We start from the raw sequence: 20686 nt of genomic DNA, 5'->3' as shown, positions 1-20686 counted from the left end.
GCCGCTAGGTGGCGCTTCCGTAGATTTCCGCGAGGAATATGCAAATTAGGTAGATACGCCGATTCAGAAACGTACGTCCGCCCGGCGCATTTTTTTTACGTCGTTTACGTTAGGCTTTTTCCGGCGTAAAGTTACCCCTGCTATATGAGGGGTATCCTATGTTAAGTATGGACGTCGGGCCAGCGTCGTATTTTCCGTCAATTACGTCGTTTGCGTAAGTCGTGCGCGAATAGGGCTGGGCGTAATTTACGTTCACATCGAAAGCATTGACTTTTTGCGGGTTAATTTAGAGCATGCGCACTGGGATACGTTCACGGACGGCGCATGCGCCATTCGTAAAAATACATCAAATACGTGGGGTGACAATTAATTTAAATAAAACACGCCCACATCATCCACATTTGAATTAGGCGGGCTTACGCCGGACCACATACGCTACGCCGCCGTAACTTAGGGCGCAAGTTCTTTCTGAATACAGAACTTGCGCCCTAATTTACGGCGGCGTAACGTATCTGATATACGTTACGCCCGCCGATAGATACACTATTGTATCTGAATCCGGGCCTATAACTTTTGTCCAAACCAATCAATATACGCTTATTGTCATTTTTTAACAAAAATATCTAGAACAATACACATTGGCCTGAACTGAGGAAGAAATTTTTTTTTATATATTTTTTGGGGGATATTTATCATAGCAAAAAGTAAAATTTACACTCTTTTTATTGTTGCAAAAAATAAAAACAGCAAAAGTGATCAAATACCACCAAAAGAAAGCTTTATTTGTGGGGAAAAAAGGACATACATTTTGTTTGAGTACAACGCCGTGCGACCGCGCAATTGTCAGTCAAATCGACGCAGTGCCGTATCGTAAAAAATGTCTTGATCATTAAGGGGTAAAACCTTTACGGTCCTTAAGTGGTTAATTCATTTTTGGAATTTGATTTGTTTATTCAAATTCAAAACGATTTAAATTCAATTTGACCGAATTTGGAAAATTTTAATTGATTTGAATATAATTCGAATTCCATTCAAATTGGTTATATGGTTAAATGGTAATATTTTTATATTCCTTCAATTTTTTTTTCTATTGTTTTTTCTATTCTATTATTTTCTATTCTATTCTATTCAAATTTAAAAATTATTCTATTCTAAATCTCTAGAATCTAGAATTTTGAAAGATGGTTATATTCTTTCCATTTTGTTCAATTGTTTTTTTCTTTTCTTTTCTATTCTATTCAATTCTCCTTTTATTTTCTATCCTAATCTATTTTATTCTATTCAAATTCAAATGTATTCTATTTGAATTTTGGGAAATGGTTATATTTCTCTATTCTATTCTATTTTTTATTATATTCTATTGTTTTATTTTATTTACTACTATTTTCTATTCTTTTCAAAATTAGAATTTATTTTATTTGAAATTCGAATTTGGGAAGATTTTATTCTTTCTATTTTCCACTTTCATTTGTATTCTATTCTGAATTTGAATTTCACAGGATGGTTATATTCTTTCTATTCTACTTTGTATTATATTCTATTCTATTCTATTCTATTTGATTCCTTTATTTTTCTATTCTATTTTATTCCATTCTTTTATTTTCTATTCTATTTTGATCTATTTTACTCTATCCTTTTATTTTCTATTCTATCCCTTTATTGTCTCTTTTATGTTCTTCTGTTCTATTGTTTTATATACTTTTATTTTGTATTATGTTCTGTTTTACTCTATAATATTATATTCTTGTATTTTCTATTCTATTCTATTATTTTCTATTATATTCCTTTATTTACTATTCTATTTTATTTTCTTTGGAATTCGGATTTGGAATTTGGAAAATTGGAAATTGGAATTAGATTTGAAAACAATTCGAATTAGATTCAAAAACTATTCTAATTTGAATTCCACCTTAAAATTTTGTTTTTGTTATTTTGGATTTGTTTAAAGGGGTTGCAAAGGTACAATTTTTTTTCCTAAATAGCTTCCTTTACCTTAGTGCAGTCCTCCTTCACTTACCTCATGCTTCGATTTTGCTTTTAAATGTCCTTAATTCTTCTGAGAAATCCTCACTTCCTGTTCTTCTGTCTGTAACTCCACACAGTAATGCAAGGCTTTCTCCCTGGTGTGGAGTGTGGTGCTCACCCCCTCCCTTGGACTACAGGAGAGTCAGGATGTCCACAAAAATATATAAATCGTGCTACCCCTTAACCATGTGAAAAAACGTAATTAAAAAATCACAAAACATTAAATATACCAAAAAAAAATTATAACAAAATAAGTGATATAAATTGTGCGTGATGTCATATGGTGTGGTATCACTAATATCCCCAAAAAAAGAGGGATCAGTTGCCACTTGAAGCAATCTCATACCAATCAATAAACATAATGATTACAATATTAATGTAAGAATTTAAACATCAAAATTAATAATAAAATCAAGGTAAATGTTCAAATTAAACCAATCAAAACAAAACAAAAAATACAGTCCATAAGTGCTTGATAAGTGAAATGCTATACACCCGTGTTCTGTGCCAAATTACAAAATCTTATGATAAACGTGTCCAAAGAAAAGGTGATTTATCCTCCACCAATTAATGAAAGGGCTCCTTACCGACTTGCCATGATCCCTTATGACAGGGGATCATAAACAACGTATAATTAAAAGTTGTCACTCCAGCCACACAGTTCAAACAAATTTGATCTTTAAAGCAATGAATCTCGTCCAATAGTAATTGCAGATCACCTCCACCATCCACAGATGTCTTATGCAACCGGCAACCACTCTGCAGGATATATATAATACAGCACATGCTGTCTATCTGCAACGTAGAGAATGTCCTGACTCTCCCGTAGTCCAAGGGAGGGGGCGAGCATGACACTCCACACCAGGGAGAAAGCCTTGCATTACGGTGTGTAGTTACAGACAGGAGAACAGGAAGTGAGGATTTCTCAGAAGAAATAAGGACATTTAAAAGCAAAATCGAAGGAGCACTGCACTGCGGAAAAGGAAGCTATTTAGGAAAAAAATTGTACCTTTACAGCCCCTTTAAAATAGTTACTGTTGTAATTCAAAAATTCGGATACATCCAAATAGCAAACAATTTGTCTTAATTTCAAATCAAACAAAACGAAACAGCACATGACTAACTCTAACAATCATTAAATGATTGACCCAAACAGGTAGTGAAATAGAGCTTAACAGGTTTAGAGACTCAGGGCCAAATCCTCAGCCAGGCGGCGTAACTTAACTTTCAGCAGTTAAGTTACACTGACTTAAAGTTTCTACCTAAGTGCCTGATCCACAAAGCACTTACCTAGAAATTTCAGGCCGTGTAACTTAAGTGCCGCCGTCGTAAGGCGGTCCTCCTCTCCGGGGGGCATTTAAAATTTAAATGAGGCGCGCTCCCGCGCCGGCCGTACTGCGCATGCGTGTGACGTCATTTTCCCGACGTGCAGCGCGCGAACGTAATTGACGCCGGGCGGCTTTGTGGATTGCGACGGGACACTAAAGTTGCGACGGGTGAAAAAATATACGCGCCGGGAAAACAAATAATTATAAAAAAAAATGACAGCGTCGCTCAGCATGCATTCCTGAGAGGGAGAACTCCATGCCAATTTTCAAAGAAAAAACCGGCATGGGTTCCCCCCCCAGGAGCATACCAGGCCCTTAGGTCTGGTATGGGTTGTAAGGAGACCCCCCCACGCCGAAAATTCGACGTAGGGGGTCCCCCTACAATCCATACCAGACCCGTATCCAAAGCACGCTACCCGGCCGGTCAGGAATGGGAGTGGGGACGAGCGAGCACCCCCCCCCCTCCTGAGCCGTGCCAGGCCGCATGCCCTCAACATGGGGGGGTTGGGTGCTCTAGGGTAGGGGGGTGCACTGCGGGCCCCCCCACCCCAGAGCACCCTGTCCCCATGTTGATGAGGACAGAACCTCTTCCCGACAACCCTTGCCGTTGGTTGTCGGGGTCTGCGGGCGGGGGCTTATCGGAATCTGGGAGTCCCCTCAAATAAGGGGGCCCCCAGATACCGGCCCCCCACCCTAAGTGAATGGATATGGGGTACATCGTACCCCTACCCATTCACCTGTAGGCAAAAAGTAAAAGTTAGTAAACACACAACACAAGGGTTTTTAAAATAATTTATTATTCTGCTCCGGAGGCACCCCCCTGTCTTCTTTATTAGCTCTATTACCAGGGGGGGCTTCTTCTTCCACTCTCCGGGGGTCTTCTTCCACTCTCCGGGGGGGGTTTCTTCTTCCGCTCTCCGGGGGGGCTTCTCCGCTCTCCGGGGGTCTTCTTCTATCTTCTCCCCTCTTCCGCTGTTGACTCGGCGAACCCCGGTTCTTCTGCAGCTGTCCCACTACCACGTGGGTACCTACCGGAGCATGATGGGACGGTGATGCCTATATAAATGGGATGCAAGGCGCGCTTCCATCATTACAGTGACAAGAGGCGACGAGGCAACATCGGAAGAGGGGAGAAGAACAGAAGAGAAGACCCTGACATCACAGAAGACCGCGCCGGCTGCCTGTTAGAAATTGAGCTACCACACAAAGATAGCAGGCAGCCAGCGCTGAAGAAGAAGGCACCGGACAGCTGGAGAAGAACCGGGGTTCGCCGAGTCAACAGCGGTGAGCGGCGAAGAGAGAAGAAGACCCCCCCGGAGAGCGGAAGAAGAAACCCCCCCCGGAGAGTGGAAGAAGACCCCCGGAGAGTGGAAGAAGATCCCCGGAGAGTGGAAGAAGAAGCCCCCCCTGGTAATAGAGCTAATAAAGAAGACAGGGGGGTGCCTCCGGAGCAGAATAATAAATTATTTTAAAAACCCTTGTGTTGTGTGTTTACTAACTTTTACTTTTTGCCTCCAGGTGAATGGGTAGGGGTACGATGTACCCCATATCCATTCACTTAGGGTGGGGGGCCGGTATCTGGGGGCCCCCTTATTTGAGGGGACTCCCAGATTCCGATAAGCCCCCGCCCGCAGACCCCGACAACCAACGGCAAGGGTTGTCGGGAAGAGGTCCTGTCCTCATCAACATGGGGACAGGGTTCTCTGGGGTGGGAGGGCCCGCAGTGCGCCCCCCTGCCCCAGAGCACCCAACCCCCCCATGTTGAGGGCATGCGGCCTGGCACGGCTCAGGAGGGGGGGGGGCGCTCGCTCGTCCCCACTCCCTTCCTGACCGGCCGGGTAGCGTGCTTTGGATACGGGTCTGGTATGGATTGTAGGGGGACCCCCTACGTCGATTTTTCGGCGGAGGGGGGGTCTCCTTACAACCCATAACAGACCTAAGGGCCTGGTATGCTCCTGGGGGGGAACCCATGCCGGTTTTGATTTTACAAATTGCCATGGAGTTCTCCCTCGGGAATGCATACCAAATGCCGTCGCTTGAATGGGCCTTTACAAGGTGTGACTAACTTTACACTTTGTAAAAGCAGCCCTAGTTTTACACCTGGCAAACTAAAACTTACGGCGAAAAAACGAAGCACAAAAGCTTTGTGGATCGCTCTAAGTGCTAATTTGCATACCAGAAGAGGCATTTCGACTCGAAATGCCCCCAGTGGCGGATGCGGTACTGCATCCTAAGATCCGGCAGTGTAAGTCCCTTACAGATGTCGGATCTTCTGCCTAACTTAGGAAAACTGCTTCTGAGGATCAGTTCCAAAGTTAGAACCAGAGATATGACGGCTTACGCCGGAGTATCTCTTTTGTGGATTTGGCCCTCAGACCTGAGTCTGATACAATAGATACATATCTGCAGGGTAGGAGTTAATATATAGACCCTGGGGCTAAATAGTGAAGCCAGGTCATTCTGCCAAGTCCCTGAGATCCTGACATAGTCTCCTACAATTCCAGTGAGGGGAGGGAGTAGCCCAGATTGGTGAGGGGCTAGGGGTCAATGGTGCCTCAGCAGTCAAGGCCAAATCTAAAAGGCCTTACTTGATCAGCACTTCCTTGTCATCCACTACTGTAGAAGCTATATAAGTGATGCAATTATGGGGGCCATTAACTTAAAGGGGAACCTCCATCATGTACACTCTTCCTCTTGATGTCACAGGTCATGTAGCCCCCCCCCCCCCCCCCATTGATAATCATCACATATAAATACACATCTTGTTTCCTCAATCAAATGTATGACCTAAATGTATTCTTTGCTATCTGTTTTGTTATTTTCTGAACCCTCATTTAAAAGGAACCAAGAACTCTGCATTCTACAATTATATCTCAAGCAATGTTGCTAGTCCTGCCACGTTCACCTCTGTAGACTACAGAACAGAGGTGATGAGAGGGGAAGGTGTTTTGTAGAGAATGAAGAGAGGAGAATGTGTTCTTTAGCCCTAAAACATTTCCTGTCCTGGGGTGTCAATGTTGCTCCTTCATGGATACAATACAGTAAATGAGAGTTGTTATGCTAGGAGAGGAGGTAATTTGTGCAAGATCATCAGGGAAAAATAAAGGAAAGTAGGCCAGGAAAAAAAAGGACTGAATCTGAATCTGAAATATATAACAATTTTGTTTTTGGTTTTATATACCTTTAAAATATTAAACTAGACCATAGAGCAGGGTAAGGTTAATTCTCTTCTTCTTTAGGGCACAACACAGTATATTATTTCATGCAAAGTGGAAGTGTAATGTTTGGCTGTCAATCAGAAGGCAGGATCATGCAGTACATTTGTTGGCACTGGAAAAATCCTGGAAGAGAATAAAATAGAGAGGCATTTTGGCACCTCAATCCCTAAATTACTAAATATTGTTGCAGTGGGCTATATATTACACAGGTGGTTAGTATTTTTGGTAAGGTATCGCTTTAGGAGTAAAATGCATTTCAAATATACAATATAATAACAGCATTCCCCGGTATTTATCAGTATTATTAGCACAAACACAACTTAGACAGGAAGAGAATATACTGCAAAAGGCATTTCCCTTATAAATATTTACAAATCATCTATACATAAATATGAATATTTTACTGTGCATTTGTAGGATATCATAATTGAAATTCCTCTGTTAATGTAATGAGATTTTGTGAATTTATTGAATTCCTAGCATATGTTATGTGTTTCTTAGAATGGCAAGGTTTAATTTATTGCATAAGTCTTGAAAAGGCTAGAAAGGTTGTAGCTGTGGGCTGTACTTCTGTTTTAAAGGGAATGCAAAGTCTTTTTAATTTTTTTTCATATATAAAAGAGTACAATTTCATGTAAACAATATTTTCAGGGTGTGTTGATCTTTAAAAAAAAAATAAAAAAAAATAGTTTCTGTGCATACTGCAGGTTGCATATACATGGGTACAATAACTTCTCCTCATTACATACCTAGGCAGCTCATACATAGATGATTATTTTTTTTTTTTTTCATTCAGCCAGCTGGTTAAATGGAAAAAAAATGACTCGATTCCTCTTATCAACACATTTTAGGTGGATTGGGGAATCCTCCCTACTGAGCCTTTTCATTCTGACAGGAAGTCTTCCCTGCCGTCACAATATACCGATCAGTGCTGCTGGATACAGCAGGTGGTGAGATCAACTGTCCCGGCTAAACTTGTTGAATTTCTTTCCATTAATGGCTATCTTTTAGCTCAGGTTGCAGCTTTACCAAACTAGAAATAAATAGTGCTGCTCTTACAATACAATATAAAAGTATATAGCAATATGTGTAAGACCAAATTTCTGTAAAAAAAAAATTCTGTGGAAAAACAAATTTCGGTGAAAAAAATTATTTTGACACTATAAACAACTGTGACTTAAACAAAACAGAAATTGACTTCCAAACCAACATCCATATTTTCATATCCTCATAACAAAGTAATATTCTTTTAAAAGTCGCAGACAATAAAGGGCATGTCATTTTTAGTGTTTCTTTCTTGTGCCTTCACTGTGTTTCCGATTTGTGCAACAGATACAATACACCTCAGTGCTCTCTACCAGTGCTCACACCCCAAATGTAGATATACTCACCAGATATGCTGAGTATTCCACTTCTCCACAGCCACTTTCAAGTTGTTTATATCCTATGATCCATAAATTTGTTGCAGCATTTTAATAAAATTCTCTCCACCATCATGCCACTCATATTGGTCATAAAAGTCAAAAGAACAAAAGTACCAGCCAGACAACACTGTCATACAGGAAGCTGGACAGTACATGCAACCTTGCAGCTTTGTAGTACTACATGGTGGTTGTGTTGTATTGTTCTTTCTCAAAAGTCTATTAGCCAGCTAAATCTTAAAAAAAAAAAAAAAAACACACTCCCTGTGTGGCTTATACCTTATCTTGAAAGCAGCGTTTCATACAAAAGTGGAAGCTCCGCTTATCTGCTTCCCCACCGGTCCCACATTTTGCACCCTTCAGGCCCCATACACACCATAGAATCTATCCGCAGATAAATCCCATCAAATGGGTTTCAGCGGATAGATCCTATGGTGTGTACACGCCAGCGGATATTTATCCGCGGATAAATCTCCCCTGGGATGGATTTCCAGCAGATGGATATTCGCTGACATGCAGAACAAATCCATCTGCTGGAATCCATCCCAACGGATGGATCCGCTCGTCTGTACAGACTCACCGGATCCATCCGTCCAAAGGGATTCCCCGCACGCGTCGTAATGATTTTACGCATGCGTGGAATTCCTTATATGACAGCGTCGCGCCCGTCGCCGCGTCATAATCGCGGCGACGGCGCGACACGTCATCGCCAGAGGATTTCCGCGCGGATTTCAATGCGATGGTGAGTACACTCCATCACATAGAAATCTGCGGAAATCTTTGAGAAGATTTATCTGTGGAAACGGTCCGCTGGACCGTATCCACGGATAAATTCTCTCGTGTGTATGGGGCCAAAGGGGGGAGAGGGGGACGGGTACCTGTTTTTGACAGGTACCCATCCCCACTTCTGGGAGACTGTTCTGTGGCGATGTCCCTCCGAAGTTCGGCCTCCCTCCTCCTTCATCCGCGACGGGGCCAGTTCAAAAAGGGTAGCGCACTTCATGCATAGGAATGTAGGAAACTGGCTTTTTCGTGAGAGGGGCAGAACTCTGCTTTAAAAGCAGTCAGGCTTTGTAGAAGCTAATCTACCCTGCCTCTGGGGGCCTACATATAAATCTCTACATTTATTACAATAACAAAAGTATGAAAGAGATGCCTGCCAAATGTGAAAGTTACATGAAAAATTACTGTACATCAATATTGCATTAATATTGTAACTCATAATAAATAAATAAATTCAAAACAGCCCTAACAGAACTTTTCTGGTGGTAGTTCCCTTAACCATTTGGCAGCCTAAAGAACAGAGGACTTTTTACAATTTGGCACTGCGCTGCTTTAACTGGTAATTGCGCGATCATGATGTTGTACCCAAACTAAATTTGCATCCTTTTTTTCTCACAAATAGAGCTTTCTTTTGATGGTATTTGATTGTCTCTGCTATTTAATTTTTTTGCAATGTAAATGTAAAAAGACCAAACATTTTGAAAAAAAATTATATTTTCTACTTTTTGTTCTAAGAAAAATCCAATAAACTCAATTTTAGTCATACATTTATGCCAAAATGAATTTAGCCACATGTCTTTGGTAAAAAAAATGTCAATAAGCGTATATTTATTGGTTTGTGCAAAAGTTATAGCGTCTACAAACTAGGGTACATTTTCTGGAATTTACACAGCTTTTAGTTTATGACTGCCTATCTCATTTCTTGAGGTGGTAAAATGGCAGGACAGTACAAAACCCCCCCAAATGACCCAATTTTAGAAAGTAGACACCCCAATTGCTGAGAGGCATGTTAAGCCCATTGAATATTTTTTTTTTTGTCAAGTGATTGAAAAATGACAACAAAAATACATGACAAGTTGCGGGAAAATAACAAACTTTTTTTGCAAAAAGTTGTCACTAAATGATATATTTCTCAAACAAGCCACGGGCATATGTGAATTTACACCCAAAAATACATTCTGCTGCTTCTTGTGAGTATATGCATACCCCATGTGTGAGACTTTTTGGTTTCTTAGCCATGTACAGGACCCTGAAAACCAAGCACCGCCTTAAGGCATTTTAAGGGCATAAAATGGTGATTTACTCCTACCACTATCACAGTTTCGAAGGCCATAAAATGCCAAGATGGCACAAAACCCCCCCAAATGACCCCATTTTGGAAAGTAGACAAACCAAGCTATTTGCTGAGATGCATGGTGAGTATTTTGCAGCTCTTGTTTGTTTTTGTAAATGAAGAAAGCAAATAATATTTTTTTCTTTTTAAAATTTTCAAAACTTTGTGACAAAAAACAAGACCTGCAAAATACTCACCATACCTCTCAACAAATAGCTTGGGGTGTTGGGGTGTCTACTTTCCAAAATTGGGTCATTTTGGGGGGGTTGTGCCATCTGGGCATTCCATGGCCTCCCAAACTGTGATAGGCAGTGAGTAGTGAAATCAAAAATTTACACCCTTAGAAAGCCTGAAGGTGGTGCTTGGTTTTAGGGGTCCCGTACGTGGCTAGGCTCCCAAAAAGTCTCACACATGTGGTATCCCCATACTCAGGAGAAGCAACAGAATGTACTTTGGGTGTAATTTCACATATACCCATGGCATGTTTGAGCAATATATCATTTAGTGACAACTTTCTTTTTTTTTTTTTTTTACAGAATTTCCAGAAACTTGTGGCAAAATATAAAATATTCCATGGACTCAACATCCCTCTCATCAAATAGCTTGAAGTGTCTTATTTCCAAAAATGGGTCATTTGTGCTATCTTGACATTTAATGGCCTCCGTAACCGTGATAGGTAGTGAGGATGTGAAATTACCATTTTACTCCCTTGGAAAGCCTGAAGGTGGTGATTGGTTTTTGGGGTCCTGTACACAGCAAGGCTTCCAAAAAGTCTCACACATGTGGTATCCCATACTCAGGAGAAGAAGCAGAATGTATTTTGGGGTGTAAATCCACATATGCCTATGGCATGTTTGAGCAATATATCATTAAGTGACAACTTTGTGCAAAAAATAAGTTGACTTTTTCCCGCAAATTATAAATATAAAATATTCAATTTTTATTGTTATCTCAGTGAATGTAAATATCCCCTATGATAGCAATAGGTAGTGACAGGTACTCTTTTTTGAAAAAATTGGGGTCTATTAGACCCTAGATCTCTCCTCTGCCCTCAAAGTATCTGACCACACCAAGATCGATGTGATTAAATGCTTTCCCAATTTCTCGATGGCGCTATTTATATCCAGCGAAATCGAAGTCATGAAATGCTCGTAGCTTCCCGTTTCTTAGGCCATATAGATGATTGGAGCCATTCTGGTTTCTGATCAGCTCTATGGTCAGCTGGCGGAACCACCGGCTGCATTCTCAGGTTCCCTGTTGGGACAGGAGAGCCAGAGAAAACCATGGAAGACGGTGGGAGGGGAGGACATTCCCTCGCACTGCTTGTAAAAGCAGTCTAGAGGTTAACTAGCTGCTAGAATTGCTTTTATATGAAAGCCGACCGCTGGCTGAAAAGAATGATAACAAGATGATACCTAAACCCGCAGGTATTATTCTGCTATAACCACTTAAAGTCCAGGAACATACCAGTACGTAGATGGTCCTTGTTGGGCATATATTGTAATCTTTTTTTCATGCAGCCTGTGGGCTGAACAAAAAAAAATTAGAATACCTCCCTTCATCCACCCACTTCTAATGATGGGCATAAATGCACCATTTATATATGCTGAAGCATGGGGGCATCCGCCCCAAAAGGTAGGAACGAATCGCTTCTCCACCCCTGCTTCCCCCATGCTTCAGCATATATGCTCTTTTTTTAACTGTGGTGGTAAAATCACCTCCTACAGCAATGTCACGGCTTTATGTATCTTGGGAGCAAACGCTGGATGAATAAATCTGCACTGCAACTGAATGGCATAAAGGCTAAACAAATGATGGTTAACAATAAAACAAAGTACCATTACAGTATAACAGTAAGGCCGGGTACACACGAACAAACATGTATGGTGAAAGCGGTCCGTCGGACCGTTTTCACCATACATGTCTGCCAGAGGGCTTCTGTACGATGGTTGTACACACCATCGTACAGAAGTCCGCGCGTAAACAATACGCGGGGCGTGTCCGCGTCGTCGCCGCGACGATGACGCGGCGATGACGCGGAGACGTGGGCGGGCCTGCCATTTAAAGGCTTCCACGCATGCGTCGAAGTCATTCGACGCATGCGAGGGACGGCGGGCGCCTGGACATGTACGGTAGGTCTGTACTGACGACCGTACATGTCCGAGCGGGCAGGATTCCAGCGGACGGTTTTAAAACACGTCCAGGAATATTTGCCCGCTGGGAAAAGGCCCGGCGGGCAAATGTTTGCTGGAATTCGGCCTGCTCGCGCCTACACACGACCGAACATGTATGCTGAAACTGGCCCGCGGACCAGTTTCAGCATACATGTTTGGTCGTGTGTACGGGGCCTTAGACATACCATACCTGCAAAGCAAATGCAAAAAAAAATAGTAAAAAATCATTTTTTTTTAACACAATCTGTGCCTAAAATATATATATGTCAAAACACCCGCCCCAAAAGTTAGGAAGAAAATCGCTCCTCCACTCCCCCATGTTTCGGCATATATGCTCTTTTTTTAAACTGTGGTGGTGAAATCACCTCCTACAGCATTGGAGTCACGGCTTTATGTATCGTGGGAGCAAACGCTGTTACTCTCAAGGTAAATAAATCCGTGCTGCAGCTGAATGGCATACCTGAAAACAAAAAATGGTTAACAATAAAACACAGTAAACAGTAAAGTATAAAAAAATTACATACCTGAAAAGCAAACATGATAAAACATAAGAACAATAAAACATTGCAGAATAGAATACAGTAAAAAAAGAACAACTATTTTTTTTTTATTATTATTATTTTATATTTTTTTGTGTTTTTTATTTTGACTTTTTTTATTTTATTTTTTTACACTTTTATTTGTAACTGTAACTGTAACGGTTGGGTTCCAGGTTCGGGTCTCTCAAAATGTGATGGCATCTTGGGAGACACTGTAAAAGTGTGTTCTATTTTGTGCATTGCTGTACCCTATGCTAAAACTACACTAGCGTATGGTAGCGTTCAAAATATTCACCAATGCAAAGACCAGGGTACCAGGCAGGACATACAGAAAATGCCTCTCATGCAGCCGGCTTACTGCATTTGGATTGGAATGGTGAGGTGAAAAACTGTCTGGAAACAGAAGGGCTCTGACGATCTCTTCCTGGAATTTAAGGAAGGCTCGAGTCTGTCCTGAAGCTCTGTATAGCACATGAGCGTTCAGCAAAGCCAATTGAAATAAATATACAGACACTTGTTTGTACCAGCGTCTGGCCTTATGGGCAAATAGGTATGGCACCAAAAACTGGTCGTTGAGGTCCACCCCTCCCATATTTTGGTTATATTCGTGGACACAGAGGGTTTTCTCCACAACACCAGTCGCTGTATGAATTTGGACCGTCGTGTCTGCGTGAAGGGGGGACAGAACGAAAACATTCTTATTATCCCTCCACTTCACAGCGAGCAAATTATTACACTTGAAGCAGGCTCTCTCCCCCAGCCAAAGATGGGAATCTACAAGCCTCTGGGGTAAGCCCCTTCGATTAGGTCGCACGGTGCCACATGCACCAATCTGATGATCAAACAAGTGACTAAAAAGTATTGTCCACATACAAGTGGTACCCCTTTCCGAATAAGGATGACACCAAGTCCCACACAATCTTGCTAGCGCTCCCTATGTAATCTGGGCAGTTCTCCGGCTCTACGTGACTATCTCTTCCATCGTAAACCATAAAACTATATGTATAGCCTGTTGCCTGTCACAGAGCTTATACATCTTGACCCCATATCTGGCACGCTTGCTGGAAAAATACTGGTTGAAAGACAAGCGGACAGGAAATTTAATCAGGGACTCATCAACGCAGACAACTTGATCGGGAGTAAAATTCACAAGAAAAAAGCACCTAGGCTGTCAGCAACTGTATAAAACGCTACCAAAAAAACTGTTAGCGATCACAGGGATTAGGCCTGACTCTGCGAACGCTGCTTTAATGTGTTTAGTGTTTTGTAAGTGATAGTGATCAATCGATACTGCACTTGGGTGGGCTGGGCTGGGCAGAGGGGCAAAACGCAGGTGCTAGCAGGTATCAGGGGTGATCCCGCTAACACTGCATTTTTGGGAACCCTATACTGCTAGGGATGCTAGTATAGATCTGATCAGATCAGATATTGATCCATTCAGATACTATACTACTAAGGGAGGTGTATGGTGTGTGTGTGGGTGTTAGAGCTATTGGCACTATTTTGACACTGCCTGGGGTGATGCAGACCCTAACTGACCCTAAAACCTAACTGATATCACCCGCCGGCCGATCAGGGGGTTAAACCTTTATTGGGTAATAAACGGTGGGTGCTCTGATGCTATAAAAACAAACTAACTAACCAGCGTCATCCGTAACACTTATACAGTGATCACTGGTGACAGGGGGTGAAAGGGTTAACTAGGGGCAATCAGGGGGCTAAAACCTGTAATAGGTAATATATGGGGTACCGGTCGCTATAAAAACCTGACGTGAAATTAAATAACTAACTGGATAACTAGTGTCACCAGTGACACTTATACAGTGATTACTGGTGACATGGAGCAATCAGGGGGTTAAAACCTTTATTAGGTAGTATATGGGGGTACCTGACGCTATAAAAACCTGACGGTGAACCTAAATAACTAACAGGATAACTAGCGTCACCTGCGACACTAAAACGGCGATCAGAAAAAAGATTGCTTAGTGACACTGGCGACAGGGGGTGAAAGGGTTAACTGGGGGTGATCAAGGGGTTAAACCTTTAATAGGGGGGGTTAGGGGGGTACCCTAGACCTAAAGGGACCTACCACTATCTGCCCTAACACTTTTTACAGTCACAAATGACACCAAATGCAGTGATCAGTAAAAAAAATGAACACTGTGACTGGAGGTGCAGGGGGTTATCGGGAGTGACTGGGGGGGGGTGATTTGTGTGCCTACGTGTACTAGTGTCAGTGGTTTCACGATTGAATGTCTCCTCTCCTCGGCGCTGGACAAAAAGACTGACACGAGGAGAGTGACATCACTTCCCCTCCTCCTCAGCATGGATCGCTCCTGCAACGATGCGCTCCCTGCCCATGGGAGGGGAGTAACCAGGGCCGGCCCTATGATGGGACCGGGTGCTACCATGGGTACCAGGGGGCACTTTTAGGGAGGCAGCATACTGACGCATGCCAGCCAGCCCATTCCGCCTGCTCCGCTGCATGTGAGGAGCGCGGTGCCGGGCTGCCTGTGAAGACACTCACAGGGGGGGGAGCAGTCAGCAAGTGAGCGGGCATGCGCCACTGCCTGTGAGGAGCCCGGCGCTGCTGCTGTTAGTGGTGACTAGTGTTGCTCACGAATATTCGCATTGCGAATATTCGACTCGAATATAGCATATTCGAGAAATCGCGCTATATTTCGAATTTCGCGGTGAATATTCGCAATTCCGAATATTCGCATTTTTTCAATTTGATTTTTAAAACAGATCACATCCTATCGACGTCTAAAAGCATTGCTGGTATGATTAGAGACCCTGGGCCGAGTAGCTAAGCTGAGGCGATCCTTTTATGTTGCCAAATTGAAAAAAAAAAAAATTGCGATTTTTCGCTATTGCGAATGCGAAAATGATTGCGAATTTTCGATAACTGTGGTAGGAGAACTCTGATTGTCTCTGATGCAAAAGGGGGGGGCTTTGTGTATGTGTATGTTATGAATATTTGTATGTTTGATATTATTATTTTTTGTAAGAAGGAAAAAATTGCGCATACCTTAAAAAAGGGGAGAATACAGCAGCAACTCAAAAATGTTATACAACATAAATTAATACAAGACAGAAAATGGAGTCGCTCTACAAGAATAAAAAATATGTCTAGTGACAAGACATGTGGGCAAATTATAAAATAAGCAAGCGCAAATAACTTGTGAAATACACAGTGAAACAAATATATAAAGAAATATAGTCCCAATAATAGAAAAATAATCTTTCATAAAAATGTCTTTGATATGTGAAGTGAAAAAAAGTCCAAAGCATGCAGCATGAACGTGTTCAATCTTCAAGGTGTTTGATTGACAAATGGCTGTGACAGATGGATAGAGTAAAGAATCACCACCAATGCAAAACACTTTTTATTTTGTATTGTAAAATATCACGAATATTCTGAGCCAATCAGAGTGCTCCTTCCGCATTTGCCGAATATTCGCAATTCTTTTGTATTGTAAAATATCAAGAATATTCTGAGCCAATCAGAGTGCTCCTTCCGCATTTGCCGAATATTCGCAATTATTTTGTATTGTAAAATATCAAGAATATTCTGAGCCAATCAGAGTGCTCCTTCCGCATTTGCCGAATATTCGCAATTATTTTGTATTGTAAAATATCAAGAATATTCTGAGCCAATCAGAGTGCTCCTTCCGCATTTGCCGAATATTCGCAATTATTTTGTATTGTAAAATATCACGAATATTCTGAGCCAATCAGAGTGCTCCTACAGCATTTGTCGAAATTGCGCAATAAATATCGCATTCGCATGTTGCGATATTTCGATAAAATATCACGAATATTCTGAGCCAATCAGAGCGCTCCTCCAGCATTTCTCGAAATTGCGCAATAAATATCGCATTCGCATGTTGCGATGTTTCGATAAAATATCACGAATATTCTGAGCCAATCAGAGCGCTCCTCCAGCATTTCTCGAAATTGCGCAATAAATATCGCATTCGCATGTTGCGATATTTCGATAAAATATCACGAATATTCTGAGCCAATCAGAGTGCTCCTACCGCAGTTATCAAAAAATCGCAATTATTTTCGCATTCGCAATAGCGAAAAATCGCAATCATTTAATTTCGATAAAATATCACGAATATTCGAATTTAGCGAATATATCTCGAATATTCGAATATATATTCGAGATATATCGCGAAATCGAATATGGCATATTCTGCTCAACACTAGTGGTGACAAGAGCGGGCAGGCAGAATATTTCTATATACATGTATAGAGCTATGACAGGTCCTCTTTATACATGTATAGAGCCATGGCAGGTCCTCTTTATACTCCTATACATGTATAGAGCCATGACAGGTCCTCGTTATACTCCTATACATGTATAGAGCCATGGCAGGTCCTCTTTATACTCCTATACATGTATAGAGCCATGACGGGTCCCCTTTAGTTATCATGATATAAAACAATGTTTTTTTTTGGGGGGGGCAGCATTTCATTCTTGGTCCCAGGCAGCACAATGTCTTGGGCCGGCACTGGGAGTAACATATATATATACGATACTCTGCCTGTCTGTGCCAGTCTGCTGACTTATATCATCGTGAGGCAGTCGTCAAGTTGTTAAAGTGGCTGTAAACTCCTGTACATGAATTGTACCTATAGGTAAGCCTATAATAAGGCTTACCTATAGGTACTGTAAATATCTCTTAGGCCCCGTACACATGAGGGGATCTCCGCTGGAAAAGGTCCGCCGGACCGTTTCCAGTGGAGATTCCTCCTCCGGATTTGGATCCGATGGCTTGTACTCACCATCGGATCAAAATCCGCGTGGTGACGTGTCGCGCCAATGCCGTGATGATGACGCGGCGATGTGCGTGACGCTGGAAGGTAAGTACTTCCACGCATGCGTCAAATCATTACGACGCATGCGAGGGAGGGGAGCGGACGGATTGATCCGGTGAGTCTGTACAGACCACCGGATCAATCCGCTGGTCCCGATTCAAGCGGATAGATTTCTTAGCATGCTAAGAAATTTCTATCCGCTTGAAATGGTCCGGCCCGAGGAATCTCCGCAGATAAATATCCGCTAGGCCGTACAGACGACCGGATTTGTCCGCTGGAACTGATCCGCGGATCAATTCCAGCGGATAGATCCGGTCGTGTGTACGAGGCCTCAAATGTGCACTGTTTAGGAGATATTTACTGCATATGCAGCCGATGACATTATTGGCTGCATATGCATTATCGGCGCAATCGTTCTGAGGGAACAGCCACCCATGCCATTCCTTCAGAGCTCTGTGGACCGCGGACCCGCAAAAAATATGGATGAAGATAGATGTGGCCTCCAGAGGTGACAAAGCATCGGTGGAGGGCTTCGTTTGTAGGTAAGGTTCACATAATGTGCTAATATGCGATGCATACTGGCACATTATGGCTTTACTTTTCAGTTCAGAAAGAAAAAAAATTAACTGTGCAATTTACTTCCTCTTTAAGAACTACTTTTAGCTAATTCAGGCAAGCATTTGCACCAGTGTTGTACCATTACAGATACAGAAAATTCAGGTAGGTTCTTACTACCACCACTTTAAGAAACTCTTGCTATAACAGTGGCAAATTCTTAAATAAATGCTACCAATTATCAGATTAGGAAACTTGCTGTAATTAAGCCAAACTCTGTGCTGTCGTACAGAGGTAATCAAATACTGAGAGAAAGTAGTGCCTGTGGCGAACGCAGATGCCAGACACTTGCTCTTCTCACTAACTTGTGACAAATGACTGGCCAATCTCACACCGCACTGTCGCATAACAATTAGGGATGAGCCAAACACCCCCCTGTTTGGTTCACAACCTGGCAGGCTGCAGGAAAAGAGGAGGGACAAGAGAGCGCCCCCCCCGAACCGTACCAGGCCACATGCCCTCAACATTGGGAGGATGCTTTGGGGGTCTGTGACCCCTCAAAGCACCATGTACCCATGTTGATGGGCCTCATCCCCACAACCCTTGCCCGGTGGTTGTGGGGGTCTGTGGGCGGGGGGCTTATCAGAATCTAGAAGACCCCTTTAACAAATGGGACCCCCAGATCGCTTGATTGCTGTCAACGCTAATGCCGCGTAAACACGATAGGAAATTCCAACCAGAAAAGTCAGATGTGAGCTGTTGGTCAAAAATTCTGACCATGTGTAGGCTCCATCGGAATTTTTCTGTCGGAATTTCTGTCATGAAAAATTTGAGAGCTGGTTCTCAAATTTTCAGACGTCGAAAATTCCGATCGTCTGTATGCAATTATGAAACAATACTTGTATATTGTCAAAAATCCCTCTTGTCTCGTCCTGAGGAAGCCCAACGGCGAAACGCGTAGGCTACTTCAAAGGAGTTGTCCATATTTATTTATTAATCCATATGGTTTTACTTATTTTTCATTAATGCTGTAACTTTTCTATTTTTGTAATAAATAATATATTTTATACATACTTCCGTCTTGCCTCAAAGTCCGACCATCAATCACTCTAGTGATTGTTTTTTCCTTGTTTCTGTAGCGCCAGTCTTATGGGGTGTACTGGACAGAGAGGCAAATTAGTCTAGTGCCCCCATAAAGCAGCCGCACTGCTTCCGGCCAGCATTCCGCAACTGTGGGGGGGGCTGAGCTTCTAATTTTGACTGTCTTATTATCCTGAACCACAAACCTTCCTCACTGTGCTATGTATTTTCTGCTGCACCGTTGGCATGGTTATATCTTCTTAGTCCTCTCCATAAAATTTGCAGAATTTTGTGCCTAAAGTAGAACTATAGACAACACTTTTTTAAGGGGAAGGGGCGGGTCTTAAACAGCAAGGGGTGTGGCCTTGACAGGAAGGGGTGGGTCATATTTAAATTAGGGGGTGCACGAGTTTAGTCAGGCCTAGGGCAGCACAAAACCTAAATATACCACTGGGTAGGCGGAGACAGTTCAAATACTAAGACCCCTTTCACACTGAGGAGTTTTTCAGGCGGTACAGCGCTAAAAATAGCACTGATATACCGCCTGAAATACTCCTGCCCAGCAACCTCAATGTGAAAGCCGGAGGGCAAATCTGGCGGTATAGCGCCGCTATTTTTAGCGGCGCTATACCGCCACCGCTGCTCCCAACCCAGTGTGAAAGGGGTCTTAGAGACTAATTTCCTATTAGGTCCACTACATTTGGTTGATATTTCACAGCAGTGGACAGAATCAAAAGCTGCTATTGGACTGGATCCACACACTGCTATGTGCTGTAAATCAAAAGTAAAGTGGCCCTAATGGGGAACTAGTCTCCCAGTTCCTCATCAGGCTCTGCCCTCCCCCAGTGCAAAACTCCTGGCCATGGGCATGGTAGATAGGGAGGGAGGAAGGGAGGACGTGAGTGAGTGCATTGAGGAAGGAGTCCTTCTTCATTAAAAATACAGAGATTTGTGTACCAGTCTGTGATATATACATGAATCAGGAGCAAGCCTGACATTTTCAGTGCTATGCCCCAACGGAATTCTTAAGGGTGTCTGAAAAAAATATTTTCAAATTCCCCTAAGTGTGTTTTTTATATGCTTACTGAGAACACTTTCTTTTTAAGAGCTTGTTAGGTGATTGATAAAGCTCCAGCTCAGGTAGAGAGATGGGTCTGTGGACATACAGGGTACTGAAAGACTGAATATGTTAGAGAAATATAAGATACCCCTTCAGCAAAGATTATGTGGGGAAAGACATTCATGATGTGGTCAGGCTAATCACAAAATATGCCAACAAGTAGAGATAAATTAAGGTTTACTAGTTTCTCTGTGTTAAGAAATATTGACTAGTTATCATGATACTGGTGCTAGATTATGAACATATAAAATTAAGGAAGTGTCACACTTTTTTCCAGCCA

The sequence above is a fragment of the Rana temporaria genome, chromosome 4 (genome assembly GCF_905171775.1).
Source record: "Rana temporaria chromosome 4, aRanTem1.1, whole genome shotgun sequence".
In the NCBI taxonomy this organism is placed as follows: domain Eukaryota; kingdom Metazoa; phylum Chordata; class Amphibia; order Anura; family Ranidae; genus Rana; species Rana temporaria.
The sequence above is the reverse complement of the archived record's forward strand: the minus strand, read 5'-3'. Positions refer to the sequence as shown.